At 44.4% G+C, this 17,759-nt stretch overlaps 1 non-coding gene across 1 annotated transcript; it reads right to left on the reverse strand.

Moving 5' to 3' along the window:
• Window positions 1–9,408: 9,408 nt before the first annotated feature.
• On the reverse strand, window positions 9,409–17,186 carry LOC119167958 (uncharacterized). The gene is made up of 10 exons (XR_012894000.1): window positions 16,587–17,186; window positions 12,631–12,909; window positions 12,368–12,552; window positions 12,059–12,244; window positions 11,777–11,914; window positions 11,581–11,713; window positions 11,273–11,463; window positions 10,760–11,076; window positions 10,370–10,441; window positions 9,409–9,911 (listed from the first exon to the last, which is right to left on the reverse strand). It is a non-coding gene; the product is annotated as an uncharacterized LOC119167958 (transcript).
• Window positions 17,187–17,759: the final 573 nt, after the last annotated feature.

Genomic DNA, 17,759 nt, shown 5'->3' on the forward strand with positions numbered 1-17,759 from the left:
ATAGTGGTTTTGGGACGTTAAACCCCACATATCAATCAATCCCTGTCGCTCCTTGGGATCGCGTGTTGCCATTCTTGAAGCCTCGAAGTTTCGTTGGGCGGTTTGAAAAAGTGTCTCTTCTCAGCTGCGCTCTTCGCAGAGTCGTAGCCGCTTTTGCAGCCGGTCACAAAGCAACGGGGCATTGCTGCTCACTACACAGTCACAGCAGTCATCGACATTTTACGTCTATACACGGGAAACAAAAGCAAACGCGCACAACAACTCGAGCAGAACGATGCGGTCGCCTTCTGCGCTCGCAGGCCGGTTCCTTCGCGGTTGCACCTCTCACCGAACCGGGCCAATCGTGTCGCGCGCGCCCCCACGCGGCGCTCAATGGAAAAGCGTCACGCGCCGCGGCAGAGTTTGACAACTGGAAAAGTATCTAGTAACGTTGCTGCCCACTGGCGCCATCCCTACGGAGGCGTATGGAGCTAAAAATTGGCGTGTAGGGACCGGAGGTACCGCCAGATGCCGCCATCACTTACCCCCATAGCAGACGACGCACGACCGTTGTGGTGCACTCGTGTGTGTGCGTTCCTCTCATTGTTTTAGTTTCTAACGCGTGGATCGAGCAATCCACTGATTTAACGTCTCGAAGCAACATTCTGGTTGTGAGAAGCACCGTGGTGGATGGCTTCGGGATGCTCGTTACCGGACCTCAATCTTTGCGCGAGCGCTTTTGCGTCCCCATCTAAGTGCAGGCAAACGAAAGCAATATGCGACACATAACCCAGAGAATGTAAGCCTTATTTCTTCGCTTTATTTTAAGCAGCTGCGCCCCACCTAACCGCTGTCTAGCAGCCGCAAACATAATTCGTTCGTGGGCGAGCCGGTGCGATCTTGCATGTAACAAGTTGAAACTTGAAACCGACGTGTCTACGACGTAAATGAAGACGACATACGGTACGAACGACGCATGCGATAACCCGTGTAAGTTTTTATGACCTGAACGTCGCCCTTCAAGTATATCGTTGTCATACTGTGCACGGATGACGACAGAGGGGCGCAGTTGTGCTATCGTCTGGGTGCTTTGGGTCTAGCGAACGTCTAACGATGGAAGCGTGCGACAAAACCGGCGGATTATCGCAACGTTACAGCAATTTCTCGTACATACAAATATTATCAGACACAGTTTATTGAAGTTATGGCTTCTGTTCGAGCGTCGCTAGCATTTCCGCGTGTCTCACATCGGCGGTGCGCCCACGCCTTTACTGGAGCATCCACATACAAAGCATTACGAGGCAACAGCTCTAGCGTGCTCCGTTTCCCTCATGGGAATAACGTTGTATAGAAACGAGAGTTTTATTTATAATCTAAAGCATGAGTTCTAACTGGCTAAATCACTTTGCACTGTCCCTATTCTATTCCACGAACTTTTAGCATTAACCCACATGGTATTACCCACCAATAATGTACTATTCCTGATGCTTCAGCTGCCAATTGTTTCGTTCACATCATGCCTGTGATGCATGCTGTACCAACACACATCAAAAGCCTCTGTGGCATGGGATTGAAGAACAAAATTTTCTTTCACCTGATGCCTTCACCCTTACAATAAAATGCTTAGAAGTCCCTTATGACCGCTACAAATGTGCATGAATTGCTTGCTCAGTGCTAAAGATTTGAATTTTCCATTTGTAAGTGGCTGTATTCACACTGTAAAATGGCAAGAAACAGACAAGTAAGCTTATGATTCAAACAAATGTTTTATTCCCAGAACAATGGTACACTGCAGCAACAATAGTAAATAATATGCTTGTCCAAACATTGCTTTTTAAGCATCAGATACCAGTACAGGAAAATCTAATCTGCAACGAAAATGTTGATACCTGCAAAATGCAATTTATTAGTGCACAAAACATTAACAGTGTGATCAGCAATACCTCTAGTAAAAAAAGTGAGTAGTACAGCCAAGGACATAAAGGAATATATAGACGCACAAACTACCTAGCACCCCTTGCTTTACCTAGAGCCCATCAGCACTCCATCTGCAGTAACTACTGGCAGAACTAAAATTCAGCCCTGCTCAAAGCAAAATACTGCCCTAGGATCCAGTAAACACTGCTTTTGGGACCAGACAAAATCTCCCAGATATCCAACAACTTTCAAATATTATCAATGCAAGGGTGAAATATCCTATGTCATTATCATGACCCGACTATTATGTGTCCACTGCAGGGTAAAGACCTCTCGCAATGATCTCTTGCCCCCGTCTTGCACACGCCGATTCCATTTTATCCCAGTGAACCTCTTGAATCTCATCAAGCAACCTAACTGTTTAACTCGGCTGCGTTAGCCATCCCTCGATATCCACTCCGTTGCTCTCGCTGCACGTTGGTTATAGGTCCTGTGCACTACGTTGCCTGCGCAGCTCTACTTTTTTCTATTAAAGATAGATGTGAGCTACCCCTGTTTATTCTCTGATCCATTCTGCTCTCCACTAAATATTGCAGAATGTCTCAAGATCTCGAATGTATGCCTTAGCTGGAAAAGTGCCCATATTATTCTACTAAACTCTCAGCAATATATTCACGGAGGTTCTTTAAAACAGGATAAGGAAAGCGCTGCACTTTAATCAATGAAGGAAGCAAGCTGGCTTTAGAAAAGCTTGCCCCACAATTGATTGCATTCATGTGATCAAATCGATAAATTCTGAAACCTTGAAAAATTATGACTAGCAACATGCTGCCATCCCAAAAACAAAGTGTAGAGCCACTGCATTGTACCAGTACAAATATATAGTGCAGAAACTTGGGGGTTAAAGAAAACCGAAAAAGTTAAGATTACGTGGCAAGACAAAAAAAAAGAGAAAAAAGATGAACCCAATATAAAGAATGATACCCAAGTCAGAAGACTAGGAAATGTGGACCGCACATTCTTGATGTCTTGTTCAGGCATGTCTTGTTTCATAAGGCTAAAATGACACTGGAAAAACAAACTCGCACTCCTATCTGTATTCAAAAGAAGGTCAGCAGCCAAGATGTGCATGAGCATCATCATCATCATCATCAGCCTGTCTACGTCCACTGCAGGACAAAGGCCTCTCCCATGTTCCGCCAGTTAACCCGGTCCTGTGCTTGCTGTTGCCAATTTATACCCGCAAACTTCTTAATCTCATCTGCCCACCTAACCTTCTGTCTCCCCCTACCCCGCTTCCCTTCTCTGGGAATCCAGTTGGTGACCCTTAATGACTAGCGGTTATCCTGTCTACGTGCTACATGCCCGGCCCATGTCCATTTCCTCTTCTTTATTGCAGCTATGATATCCTTAACTCCCGTTTGTCCCCTAATCCACTCTGCTCTCTTCTTGTCTCTTAAGGTTACACCTACCATTTTTCTTTCCATTGCTCGCTGCGTCGTCCTCAATTTAAGTTGAACCCTCTTTGTGAGTCTCCAGGTTTCTGCTCCGTAGCTAAGTACCGGCAAGATACAGCTGTTATATACCTTCCTCTTGAGGGACATTGGCAATCTACTTGTCATAATTTGAGAGTGCCTGCCGAATGTGCTCCACCCCATTCTTATTCTTCTAGTTACTTCAATCTCGTGGTTAGGCTCTGCGGTTATTACCTGCCCTAAGTAGACATAGTCTTTTACAACTTCAAGTGCACTATTACCTATCGCAAAGCGATGCTCCTTTCCGAGATTGTTGTACATTACTTTTGTTTTCTGCAGATTAATTTTAAGACCCACCTTTCTGCTCTCCTTGTCTAACTCCGTAATCATGAGTTGCAATTCGTCTCCTGAGTTACTCAGCAATGCAACGTCATCGGCGAAGCGCAGGTTACTGAGGTACTCTCCATTAACTCTTATCCCTAACTGTTTCCATTCTAGGCTTCTGAAAACGTCCTGTAAGCACGCAGTGAATAGCATTGGGGAGATTGTGTCCCCCTGCCTTACACCCTTCTTTATTGGTATTCTGTTGCTTTCTTTACGAAGCACTATGGTAGCAGTTGATCCCCTGTAGATTTCTTCCAGAATGTTTATATATATTTCATCTATGCCCTGATTCCGCAGTGCCTGCATGACGGCTCATATTTCTACTGAATCAAACGCCTTCTCGTAATCTATGAAGGCTATGTATAGTGGTTGGTTATACTCTGAGCATTTCTTTATTACCTGATTGATAGTATGAATGTGGTCAATTGTTGAGTAGCCTGTTCTAAATCCTGCTTGTTCCTTTGGCTGATTGAATTCTAATGTTTTCTTTACTCTGCTAGCAATTACCTTTGTAAATAGCTTGTATACTACAGAGAGCAAGCTGATCGGCCTGTAATTCTTCAAGTCCTAGTCATCTCCTTTCTTATGTATTAAGATGATGTTAGCGTTCTTCCAAGACTCTGGTACTTTTCCCGTCAGGAGACACCTCGTAAATAGAGTGGCTAGTTTTTCTAACACAATCTGTCCTCCATCTTTCAGCAGATCTGATGTTACCCGATCCTCACCAGCAGCTTTGCCTCTGAGCATGCTCTACAAAGCTTTTCTGACTTCTATCATTACCGGTGGGGTGTCGTCTGGGTTACTGCTAGTTCTTATAGTATTAAGGTCGTGGTTGTCTCGGCTACTGTACAGATCTCTGTAAAACTCCTCCGCTATTTTAACTATCCTATCCATATTGGTAGTTATTTTGCCTTCTTTGTCCCTTAGTGCCTACATCCGCCTTTTGCCTATCCCAAGTTTCCTCTTCACTGCTTTGACGCTTCCTCCGTTTTTCAGAGCGTGCTCAATTCTCTCCATGTTATACCTTCTTACATCGCATATTTTACGTCTATTAATCAACTTCGAAAGCTCTGCCAGTTCTATTTTGTCTGTTGTACTTGACACTTTCATAATTTGACGCTTCTTAATTAGGTTCTTCGTTTCCTGGGAAAGCTTGCCGGTGTCCTGTCTAGCTACCCTGCCTCCTACTTCCACTGCACACTCCGTGATGATACTCGTCAGATTATCATTCATTGTATCTACGCTAAGGTTGGTTTCCTCGCTAAGAGCAGAGTACCTGTTCTGCAGTGACACTCTGAATTCCTGTACTTTCCCTCTCAGTGCTAGCTCATTGATTGGCTTCTTGCGTATCAGTTTCTGTCGTTCCTTCTTCAAGTCTAGGCGGATTCGAGCCCGTACCATTCTATGGTCACTGCATCTTACCTTGCCAACCACTTCCACATCCTGCACGACTCCTTGGTGTGCAGTCATTATAAAGTCTATTTCGTTCTTATTTACGCCATTAGGGCTCCTCCATGTCCACTTGCGGTTTTCTCGTTTTCGGTAGAAGGTATTCAAAATACGCAGATTATTGCGTTCTGCGAATTCTACTAGTAGCTCTCCTCTGGCGTTTCTAGTGCCGATGCCATAATCTCCTACTGCCTGGTCTCCGGCCTGCTTCTTCCCTACCTTTGCATTAAAGTCGCCCATTACTATAGTATACTGTGTTTTCACCTTACTCATTGCCGATTCCACGTCTTCATAGAAGCTTTCAACTGAAGCGTCATCATGGCTGGATGTAGGCGCGTAAGCCTGTACTACCTTCATTTTGTATCTTTTATTCAGTTTAATTACAATGCCTACCACCCTTTCATTAATGCTATAGTAATCCTCTATGTTGCCAGCTATGTTTCTGTGAATTAGGAACCCTACTCCCAGTTCTCTTCTGTCTGCCAAGCCCCGATAGCAAATGATGTGCCCATTCTGTAGCACAGTATAGGCCTCCTCTGTCCTCCTAACCTCACTCAGCCCTATTATATCCCATTTAATGCCTTCTAGCTCCTCGAATAATACAGCTAGACTTCCCTCACTAGATAACGTTCTAACGTTAAACGTTGCTAAGTTCAAGTTCCAATGGTGGCCTGTCCGTATTCAGAGATTCCTAGCACCCTCTGCTGCTTTGCAGATCTGACCGCCGTCGTGGTCAGTTGCTCCGCAGCTGGTGGGGACTGAGGGCCTTGAGTTAATTGACGAATGCCTACGGGAGGGGGTGGCCAGATACTGCACCAGGGTGGCCAATCCTTCTCTGGTGAGATCATCGGTGCGTACCGGCTTTAAGCCGGTGCGATCAGACAGTAGTGGGAATGCTCCATGCATGTCTTCCTTATTGTTGTTCAGCAGCGTTGGCGGCCACCCACCACGGAGCCCAACGAGGGGACGCTACAAGTTTACAAATGCTGAAACCTGCAGACGCCAGCCGTACAACGCCACTATAACCCAATGCGCCTAGACCAAGGTAGGCTATTTGTACAGGGTTAACCCTAGCCGCCAGGAAGTTTGGAAGTAAACGGAAGAGAGTAGAAGACAGAACAGATAAATAGTAAGAGATAAAGACGAAGATGTAGGAAGAGAGAGATAGGAAAAGGCGACTGCCGATTCCCCTGGGTGGGTCAGCTCAGGGGTGCCGTCTACGTGAAGCCGGGGCCAAAGGGGTGTGTTGCCTCTGCCGGGGGGCCTTAACGGTCCAATCACCCAGCGTCGGCTCAACCCCCAGGATCCCCTTTTCCTCGGACACGGCAAAGCCACGCACGGCTAGGCGTGGGAGGGAGTCGAAACTCCCCCGTTAGCTCGGGTCCGTGGTGTCGCTACACACCAAACGCCTACTTGCGCAGGCACCCCTGCGGTCACTGAATGATCAATGGGCACGAAATTCCTCGCAATAGTTTAGCGAATACCTTGCTTCTCAGAAGAATGACGAAAAATAGCATACTGAATGCCGGCCTACTATCCAAAAGTTTATTATTAATGCCCTAGTGGATACCAAGCAAGTGTACTTGCAGTAGTTACCCAATGAGTGTTTTGAAAAGGCTCTGAAAGCCCCGCCGCGGTGGTCTAGTGGCTAAGGTACTCGGCTGCTGACCCGCAGCCGAGTACTCTAGTTAATTATACCAGCTTAAAGTCTATTTTGCCATCACTGATAGAACATTATCAAGTGTTCCCCAGTTTCTCCTTCCTCTCCACACGCACTGCATACCGTGTCTACCCCTTCGTATTTGGCCCGATATGTCTTTGTTCCCAATACTCCCATCCTGGCCTCAAACAGTAGAGAACTACCCCGAGTATTATCATATATCCTTTCCTTGGCTATTTCCTGCTTAAAGGTTCGATAGATCTCTAGTGCGGACTTTTTAGAAGTAGTGTCCAAAAGTAGTGTCTTAGAAGTAGTGTCCAAAAGTGACACTAAAAATACAGAAAACATAATTTAAACATAAGCCATGGGTGAGGCAACATTGCAAAAATATGCAGAAAATGGTATTACAGTTTTCAAAATAAATGAGAAAGGAACACTGTTCAAACAGATGTGGGAAAATATCAAAGTGCAGAATGTCAATTTTCACCATTTGAGTATGCACAATACAAAACAGCACCTGACAATGGTGAAGGGATGTTCACACCTCAGTACAATGTTGAAATGAAGGAGGGACATGCTGAGAGTGCACAATGTGAAATAGAACTTGACAATGACCAGAGGAAACCCACTATTGAGCGCACTATTGAAATGGATGCATCATGTTGGCATGCACAAAATAAAGCAAAGCCTGACAACGACCATCTGACAGCGACTTTGAAGGATACCTCTTTTCCTGATAGACAGCCATTTATTTACCACATAGAAAACTGGACCATGGAATTCAGTGATGTGTTTGACTTCTACTGATGTGCGTGGCTGTGTCTAAAACACAATATGATGAACAGATCACTTTGTGTTGTATCAATATGCTTTCATTGAAGCAGGGTAAGAATATTAATGGAAAATGTATAAACAGTGTTAGTTTGCATAAATAGTTTTTTGTGCAAAGTACATAAATGTTCCAGTATCCTTGACCACCAAAACTATGATGCCATTCTATCACTTGCCAATGGCTTTTTGTTTCTTTTCTTATATTCTCCAGTTCTTTCACAGCGTCTTTTACTCATATTTTATTTCTTATGCTTCTTGCATTGAAATAAGAACTGTTTCTATTGTTGTGCACAATGACATGGAAAAAGAAAGGTCTGTAATATTTTTATTGCACTAATGTGCAATATTTATTAGCGAAATTTTGAAAAATTTGCTGCTTAGACATATTATCAGCAGTGGATCTAAATCAGGTAGCTGCGGAATGCTAGAGGTTCTTACAAATATTATCTGGAGTATTTACATACTAAGAGAAAAGAATTTTTATAAAATGGTTTGTGTCATTGCAGTCTTACTGCTTCAGTAACATGTGGTTCATAGAGGTGAAGGTGATTCTGTTCTTTACAATTGCAGCTGTGTTTCAGTTGTAGACAATGTGTGTGACGGTTTGCATTGCTTTCCTTGTTGTGAATTGGCAGGTCCCTTAACTATGGATTTCGATGACCTGTACTATTCTCCTGTGTCCCCAAAAGTTGGACGGATATTCTGCCGTGTGTGCGGGTATGTGGCCAAAAAAAGCATGCCATGAAAGCGCATCTTCAGACACACAAACGCGAGCGTCCCTTTCGGTGCCAGTTTTGTGCAGCAACTTTTACTACCGATTGCTATCTCACAAAACACATTCGCATCCACACCGGGGATTGTCCCTTTTCCTGTAATCACTGCAAGGCATCATTTGCACACAAAACTAGCCTCACTCTACACATGCACACTCACACCGGAGGAGGGGTCTGAAGGATTTATGCATTTTATTTGCAGTCTAATACTCAATTTCAGAAAACTGTTTCATACACTTTAGTACTTTTTCATTTTTCAATAATATGTCAACGAAGGTGCAGTGGAGGGCAGCAAAATGCCTGTCCCATTTACATTGATGTTGCTTCAAACTCTTGGCCATTTATGCGATGTTAACTTTCTTTCAAGACAGTGCTTGAAGACCATGTGCGACCAAGATTATGCGCAAAGCTACAAGTCCCTTGTGCATTTTTTCATTTTTTGTAGTTGTGAAGGTCCACAAGGCTGTGTAACTTTTTCAATTGATGGCACTATATATATTATCCAGCCAGTATCAAGAAAAAAACAGCCCACACTACTTTGAGCCATCATTGGCTAGTGAAACTAGGGCAAGCTGTCTTTGCTGAAAAGAGGTTGTTTATCATAACAGTGCATCTACATATACGTATGGGTAATTATTTGTACCAGTGCTCGAGGACCTCATCATGCCCAGACGATCGATTTTAAAGAAAAACTAAATAAGAAAACAGAAAGGAGAAGGAGATGCAGACAACAGAAGTATATCAAATAGGCAGCACTCACCAATATTGCAAGGCACTGTGCCAGGGGCGAGGCAGGCAGGGGCGCCATGGAGCCGGACGGCCACGTCTGCTGTGGCACGAAGTCGTCGCACCATCGAGTGCTGCCGAAGCATCGAGTGCTGCCGAAGCATCGAAGTGCTGCCGAAGTGCATGAGCATACAGCAATTCTATTTGGCTGTTACAAGGAAAAAGAACTTTAAACTTTCAAAACTTTTCGCGACAAAGGCTTCCTGTTGAGGAGCTTTCTCTTTGAATGTGCCTCGGTTAAATTATTGGCATAGTTTGCCAAGAAAGGCCTCATGAATTTTCGCAAAATTAAATTCAAGAGAGCTGCTCTGTGTGACACACTATCATTCATAGTGCATGCAAATAAGGAATTTTTTAGAAGTGAAGGGAGCACTATGCTTGAAAACTTCTGCAAGGGTTTTTGCCCTTTCACAAGGATCGCAGCTGCTTTAGAGGCTGCACCCTCGAGGATGCTTACAAATCCAACAAATGACAATGAGGGGTATGAGAGTCCTCCCCTGTCAATTCCTGCAATTAGAGCAGTTGTTGTAGAGCTTGATTTGGGTGCCTGTATTTTCATAAGGCAGCCTTCGCAGCAGATGTTATCCTGGACAGCTCTCACTAGAAAACCAGCTATTAGTGCCAGTGTGCTGGCACGCAAGCTTTGAGTAGGAGGACCTGAGAGAATGCAAGAAAGAATTTAGAGAATGGCAATACAATTAAAATAAGTGATTAAGTAGTAGCATCTATAATTGTGGTACCATCTAAGCAAAGTGCAATAATTTGTAAATGTGTCGTACAGTAGCAACCAAGCCCCCCCCCCTCCCGAAATTTTGGTGAAGTAGGTGTTTTACCAAAAATAAATAATAAAAATAGGTGTTTTTCTCAAATAGCCAAGGTTTTCAGCAAGTGCCCCCCCCCCCCCCCCCCCCGAAAAAAATTCCTGGCTACGGGCCTGGTTAAGGAACTCATGACTGCGATTTAGAACTTCTCATTTTGATGTAGCTGCACGTCACCTTTCCACACAAGCACTAAATCTTTTGGATCAACTCCTCTGTATCTTCAAAACATGCATCTTATTACTGAAATGTTTGTGAGTGATAGGTATTCGTAAATAATAAATGGTGCAAACCCACTTGGGAAGCGCTCCAATGCTGTAAGGTAAGGGAGCAGAAGCTTCTTAATGTCCTTGTCAGGTGGTGCAGCAGCTGCAGGTTGAGGGGCGAGTTTGGTTGCCTCCCCAATAGAACCTATAACGCTTCCCACGTTGCCACTTGGAGATGAATGCCCCGCCGCGGTGGTCTAGTGGCTAAGGTACTCGGCTGCTGACCCGCAGGGCGCGGGTTCGAATCCCGGCTGCGGTGGCTGCATTTCCTATGGAGGCGGAAATGTTGTAGGCCCGTGTGCTCAGATTTGGGTGCACGTTAAAGAACCCCAGGTGGTCTAAATTTCCGGAGCTCTCCACTACGGCGTCTCTCATAATCATATAGTGGTCTTGGGACGTTAAACCCCACATATCAATCAACTTGGAGATGAATGAATGCAGCCCGTTACTAAGATCTTCTGTAGTGACGACAGTGCTGCGTAGGCATCGGTTTGGTCATTGGAGCCATTTAGCTGTCGTATGGTAGAAAACAGGGATTCCACATTATCACTGGAAAACTTTCCTGTAAGGACAAAATGAAATCCGCGCCCAAGAAGATGCCTGGTGCAGAGAACAGTTGACATAGTTGTCACTCTCAGGGCCTCATAAGTTTCTTCTGACAAAAACTCTAGATTGTGTGCTGTACTCTCTTTCCATAAGTCAAAATAGATGAGGCACTCATTTTCAAGCCAGAGGAGCCTGCATGATAAAAGTATGAGCAATGAGATCAGTTAGAAAGTGGCACTTGGCCTACGGACAAACTACAAAGGTTTCAAGCTTACATTTTAATAGCAAAAAATACCTAATACAAAACTGTGCATATAAAGAAAATGGAACCATTCATGTTTTCACACAAATGGAAGATAAATGACAATTAGAAGTAGTTCATGGATACCTTTCGTCATCTGGACCATAGAAGGGCATTCTCAGAGCGTCTCTACTCATCCAGAGCAGTGAGGAGATGTTGTGGAGAGTAAACCATTTTTAAACAAGTTCCATGAACTCAATGGTTGGCAGGGAGTCGTCGAACCCATGGAAACCGAGCTGCTGTGCATGTTTTAGTAAAAACCTGAGCACAGATGTTACCTAGAATAAAATTATAATACAGGTGATTATGAGCGGGATAACCATCACCACATGCTTGGGGTGAAATCATATTTTTCTGTGAGTTTCTTCTAAAATAAACATTTATGCACTCTTTACCTGAGGAGAAAAGATCGCAACAGCCCTGGCAACAGACATCTTTTGAAAATTGCTCGGCCAAAGGTGCTTTTTAGTCAAGCACCTCACAAGCTTGAAAGCACCCGCCTGCTTTTCTTGTATGTCATGCAAGTTCCTGTGACAAAATGAAATGTTAAACTGTCAATTTGTAAGGCATGAAAAAGCTACCAAATTGTACCTCAGGTAGTCTGGAACGATGAGCACTCCAGCATTCCTGAAAATCCTTTTAGTGTCGAGGAACTGATTCCTGACATTTTTTATGATATGACAATAGTCAAACGACAGGAACAGTTGCCTGTCTGGATCGAGAGGGTGCCTGTAAAGGATCAGTGAATACTGTTAGGAGTCTGTGAAAATGTTGACAGGGCACATTTGCTTCAACACTCTAATAGCTCATAAATTTATGCACAATTAAAGGAGGTGTAACCTTTAGCAAAAATGTGACTGAGCAATTACTCACGTGACAACAGGGCATATTTGGCCACCAGACAAGCTGGCAAAAAACTTGCAGTTAGTGCTGTGGTTGTCAGCAACCAACCTAACCACTTCAAACCCAGCATCTTCAACTGATTGCATTACTTTCAACGAAAGTTGCTCGAGTTGCTCCCCTGTCAATCCTTTTGTAAAATAATATCCTACAGGCAGCCTGTAATTGTAAAAGCACTAGGCATTAGGTAAAGGACACGGTAATCATTTGAAGGATTGGAAAAAAAATTATCTGCACAGGTTCACATGACATGAACGGAGAGTAGCCAAATATTTCACATACCTGTAGTGGGTAGACAGTCCTACAAAGACGAAGCAGAGTAGGTGAGTTGCCAGTTGCTCCTTCAGGCCATAGTCTACCTCGGCACCTCCTAGGTCGACAAATCCATGTAGAGCATCGGACTGTTTATGGTACAGTGCAGATTGCTTTAGTGACATTACGTCCATCACCAGGGACCCACAGCGTGCCTGCAATAATCGCAAAGAACATAGCTCCAGTAATTTTACTCCTGGCAAAAAAATAAAGGCGAAGAGTAAATAAAGTACCTCCTTAGAGTGCAGTTTCACTTCTGCATGAAGGCGCTGCTTGATGAGAGAGGACACCACCTCTCCAGTGCATGCGCCAATGTATCGCTTGAGGGTACAGCGACTCGGCAAGGTCAAGACACCAATCTCCCGAAGAAGGCGGTACCCGGCTGGTGATTTAGCGTGCAAAAGAACGCATTTGCGCACTGTCTCCTCACGCCATAGCCCTTTCTTTTTGCCCAGAAAAGCAAGCTGCTCTTGAAGGAACAGAGCTTTTTCGTTGCTCTCCTCCACCTTTTGCTGCAAGTATGATATAAGCAGGTAATGAGATTTTTTTTTTATTTTCAATACTGCCAGTCTCATTCCGAGACCATAGCAGGTGGGCGTACAGATTGTACATGCAGGTGGTACATTAACAGAAATGTAGTGAAATGACAGTCATCACAAAGTACAAGCGCGAAAAATATACTAATTGTTTACATCTGCAAAGACAAAGAAACCATCACCAAAAAGAAGACAAATTTTGCATGAAGTGCAGTGGTACACAGGCAAACAAATAGCTAACTTCCAAACACTCCAGTTGACACTTGTACACTCCACTAATACGCTTTCACTGGTGGCGCAATGCTTCTGGTAATGCGAGTATTGCCGCATTAAGAGAACATATTTTCTAATTTTAGTGCAAAGTCGGATACCGATTTCGCACTAGTTATGGAGGAATCCAAACAGTTCCATTCCCTTATGGCAAGTGGAAAAAAGGAGTGTTTGAACGTGTCATTGCGGTAAGAGTACTCTTTCAGTGTGTATGAATGTTTGTGCCTAATAACGCGGGAGTCTGACGGACGGATGTACAATGATGGGTCAATTTTATAATGGTTGTGAAGTAGCTGAAAAAGAAATTTAAGGCGCGCTTGTTTCGCTCGAATCGCAAGTGTTTGGAGGCCAGAGCTTGCTAACTTATTTGTAGGAGAATCAGTGCGCTTATATTTGTTGCAGATGAATCTTGCTGCCTTCCTCTGTACATTTTCTAGCTTTTGAATGTTAGTGACTGTATAAGGAAACCATACTGTGTTAGCATATTCTAATACCGGTCTTACGTAAGTAGTATAGGCTAAAAGCTTGGTTGAGTGAGGGGCCAACCGAAGGCATCTGCGAAGATAAATGAGCTTGCGCAGAGCAACCGAAGTAATGTTAGAAATGTGCGTATCCCATCTGAGGCTTGACGTTATCGTGACGCCTAAATATTTGTGCGCATTCACTTTTTCAAGCCTGGTGCCTTTAATCCTGTAGTCATACTGGATAGCTTCTTTTTTTCGGGTTATCGTCATGCACACTGTTTTTTTGGGGTTAATCGACATTTGCCACATGTCGCACCAGTTGGAAAGATGGTGTAAAGAATCGCTTAGTGCAAGGTGATCTGAATGACTGTTAATTTCTTTGTAAATAATGCAGTCGTCGGCGAAAAGCCTAATGGTGCAAGAGATACTGTCTGTTATATCGTTAATAAAAACAAGAAATAACAAAGGCCCCAAAACGGAGCCTTGTGGTACTCCGGACGTAACAGGCAAGTTTTCTGATGGTACTTGGTCATACAGGACATATTGTGAACGATTAGTTAAGAAGTCCTTAACCCAATTTGTTAATATTCCATCTCCAATAATACTTCGAAGTTTTGCAATTAATTTGTTGTGGCATACGGAATCAAACGCTTTTGCAAAGTCTAATAGTATAATATCCGTTTGCGTGCAGTTGTTAATAGATAATGCTAAATCGTGAACAACTTCTGTTAGTTGCGTGGTAGTCGATAATCCGCTGCGAAACCCGTGCTGGCAAGATGACAAAACGCCATTACTTTCTAAAAGAACGGTTAAGTGTTTCAAAATTATATGTTCTAATATTTTGCATGACGTGCTGGTTAAAGATATTGGCCTAAAGTTTGAAGGATTATCGCTATTTCCTGCTTTGGGAATTGGTACTATTTTAGCTTTTTTCCAGTCGTCTGGAAGTTTTGCTACGGCGAGAGATTTGCGGAAAACCATACCAAGGTATTTGCTGCACCATTCGGCATATCGCTTAAGAAAGGGATTGGGGATGTCATCTGGTCCCGAAGATTTTTTGGGGTCTAGGTCGAGCAAAAGAGAAAATATTCCTTCATCAACTACATCTATAGGGCTGATTCCAATATTATTCATGTGATCCAGGGGTTATGTGATCCAGGGATTCATGTGATCCAGGGATTCTTGTGATCCAGGGGTTATGTCTTTGCGGCCGTGTACGCCGCAGTGGTATAAATTCATTCATGCAGTGCAGAACAATGTGCTTCAACCTTAGCCAAAGGTCATTTACAGTTGTGGCGGGATCACAGTTCAATTCCACAAACTCGTAAAACTCATGGGCTAAATAAGTTAGTACGCTGGCGTCGTCTGCTTTACTGAAGTCTGGGACATGGTTTACTGTTGATTGCAGGTGTAATCTGTGATCAAATGTTAGCCGGCAAACAGGCACTCTGTGGTCTGAAATGCCCTCTACAACATCAACTTGAGTGTCCACATGGCTAAGGTGACTACTAATAAGTATTAAATCTAGTACACTTGAGGCTGTTCCTTGAAGACGAGTTGGGCATGATACAATTTGATGGAGGTTGAAATTTAACATTAAATCAAATAAATCCTCTGATCCCTGTGAGGTGTGGTGCATGGTACTCCAGTTTATGTCAGCAAGGTTAAAATCACCCATTATCACGACTGCAGAGCTATGGACATGCTGCTGAAGAAAATTGTAGATGGAAACTATGCATTTCGAACCAGAGGATGGGCTACGATAAACGCAACCCGCCACTATGCTTGTGCTATTGCACAAAATTTTGCAGAAAACCGCTTCTGTGTCCGGAACGTCTGGCAGTAGTGTGTATGAAATGGAACGTCGAATTAACAACGCGACGCCTCCGCCTCGAGATAGTCTGTCTTTTCGGATGACAGAATAGCTAGGGGGAGTGAATTCGTGGTCGAGTATATCTGATGAGAGCCAGGTTTCTGTGATTGCTACAATATCTGGTTCATGAAGTAGCAACAAGTTCTCAAGAGGCTGCACTTTATTCACGACGCTTCTGGCGTTCACGTTTAGCAATGTTAATTTTTCTTTTGTGTGGTACTCCGCGTGTTCGGCCGAGTTGGTATTTCGTAGTTTTTTGGTATGTTCAGTGGCACCCTTTCATCTTTTTCCTCATCTCAAACGAACGCGCAGTCATTTATGTACAGCCTCTCGAAAGCCAGTGCCACTTTTTCCTTTTTAGCTCGGTTCGATTTCGCACTGTCCCAAAGCTTTTTTCTAATTTCGCGAGTTTTGCGACAGAAATCTTCGCCAATAGCGTAATCAGTTCCCTTAAGGTGCTTTTCATTCTTTAGTATGGCTTCCTTCTGACGCGAATCCACAAGTTTAAAGATAACTAGTCTGGTTTTATTGGGAGCTGGTTTACCTAGCCGGTGGATGCGCTCGATCGCAATCGGTTGTAGTTTGAGTTTATCCTGTATGACGTTCCTGTTTACTGCCTGTTCGAGGGTTTCACTTGTCTCAGATTGTGCTTCCGGCAATCCGTATACGATTAGATTGGATCTTCTGGTCCTATTTTCAAGATCGTCTATTCTTTTTTCTAATGTTTGTATTACCCTAGTCATTGAATTAAGTTGCGTTTTACAGTTCCCAAGCTCTACCTCAAGGACTGACAGAGCGTCAAGTTTGTTATCAATGTCTACTAGCCGCTTTTATTTTATTTCCTTAATGTCGCTTGCAATGTCCTTTAGTTGGTTAAAAACTTCATCAAGGGTGGGGCCTGGGTTAGCTTCAATGTCTCCTCCCAACAACAACAGTTTTTTAAGATACTTCGTGCTATCTAACGCCATGCTAAACAGCCGTGGGCACGGCAACACCAACAAGAAGCGGTCACTTGAGCGAAAGCATTTACCGTAGTTTCTGCTTACCTGCAGAATGAAGACAAATGGGTTAGCGAACCGCATTCCGCTGGTGAAGCCGTGCCCAGTGACCGTCGCCTCAGGGAGGCTGGCCTTTATAGGTGGTCTGGAGGGGGGCGCTGCCAGTTGGTTCTGCGCACCGAGATGCGCCGATGTCGTCTTGCGTGGACTGATTCCATTCAGCAGGCCCGGCACGTGTAGGACCTTCTTGTTCCAGATTAGCGCCGTTCCGTTTATGCTCAGCCACCCAGTGTCGCCATTGCTGGCGGGGTACAGCTGGATGAGGCAGAACTGCAGAATGAAGACAAATTGGTTAGCGAACCGCATTCTGCTGGTGAAGCCGTGCCCAGTGACCGTCGCCTCAGGGAGGCTGGCCTTTATAGGTGGTCTGGAGGGGGGCGCTGCCAGTTGGTTCTGCGCACCGAGATGCGCCGATGTCGTCTTGCGTGGACTGATTCCATTCAGCAGGCCCGGCACGTGTAGGACCTTCTTGTTCCAGATTAGCGCCGTTCCGTTTATGCTCAGCCACCCAGTGTCGCCATTGCTGGCGGGGTACAGCTGGATGAGGCAGAACTGCAGAATGAAGACAAATGGGTTAGCGAACCGCATTCCGCTGGTGAAGCCGTGCCCAGTGTTCAAAAAGAGATAAGTTCACACCTGGAGGATTTCGACGTTTGTTCTCTTCATCAACAAGGACGCCTTTTTTGCCTCCTGCCTCAGAGTGGAGAGCTCTTCCTGTAGGTGATGCTGCTTTTTCTGAAGCCTTTGACACTTCCGGGTAAGGTTTTGCACTTTCCTCAGGAGATTGGTCATTCGGGACAGTGAAAGCCTAGTCTGCATTCCACGTGGTCTGGTTGCCTTTGATGGACTTGTCTGGCACTGGACAGTTTTGCCATGTTTGGGCATCTGATATGTTTTAGGCAAGCAGAAAGAAGATTCAGGTGCAGGCAAAATTAAAGGCAGAGAGGAGGGTTCACTGCAGGGTTCTGTCAGCATTTCATCCTCTTGTTGTGCGGTAATGCTGCCAGCCACACAATTGTCTTCCTGCTCATCAATCTTCTCAGACGGGGACCTATAAGGAGAGGGTATGTCTGGCCTGCAACATTAAGAATTTCGACGTGTTACAGGATGAAGCATGTATTAGAAGAAATTTGGGCGTGGCTAAACAAACACTAATTACAC

Source organism: Rhipicephalus microplus, chromosome 3, assembly GCF_043290135.1.
Source record: "Rhipicephalus microplus isolate Deutch F79 chromosome 3, USDA_Rmic, whole genome shotgun sequence".
Classification (NCBI taxonomy): domain Eukaryota; kingdom Metazoa; phylum Arthropoda; class Arachnida; order Ixodida; family Ixodidae; genus Rhipicephalus; species Rhipicephalus microplus.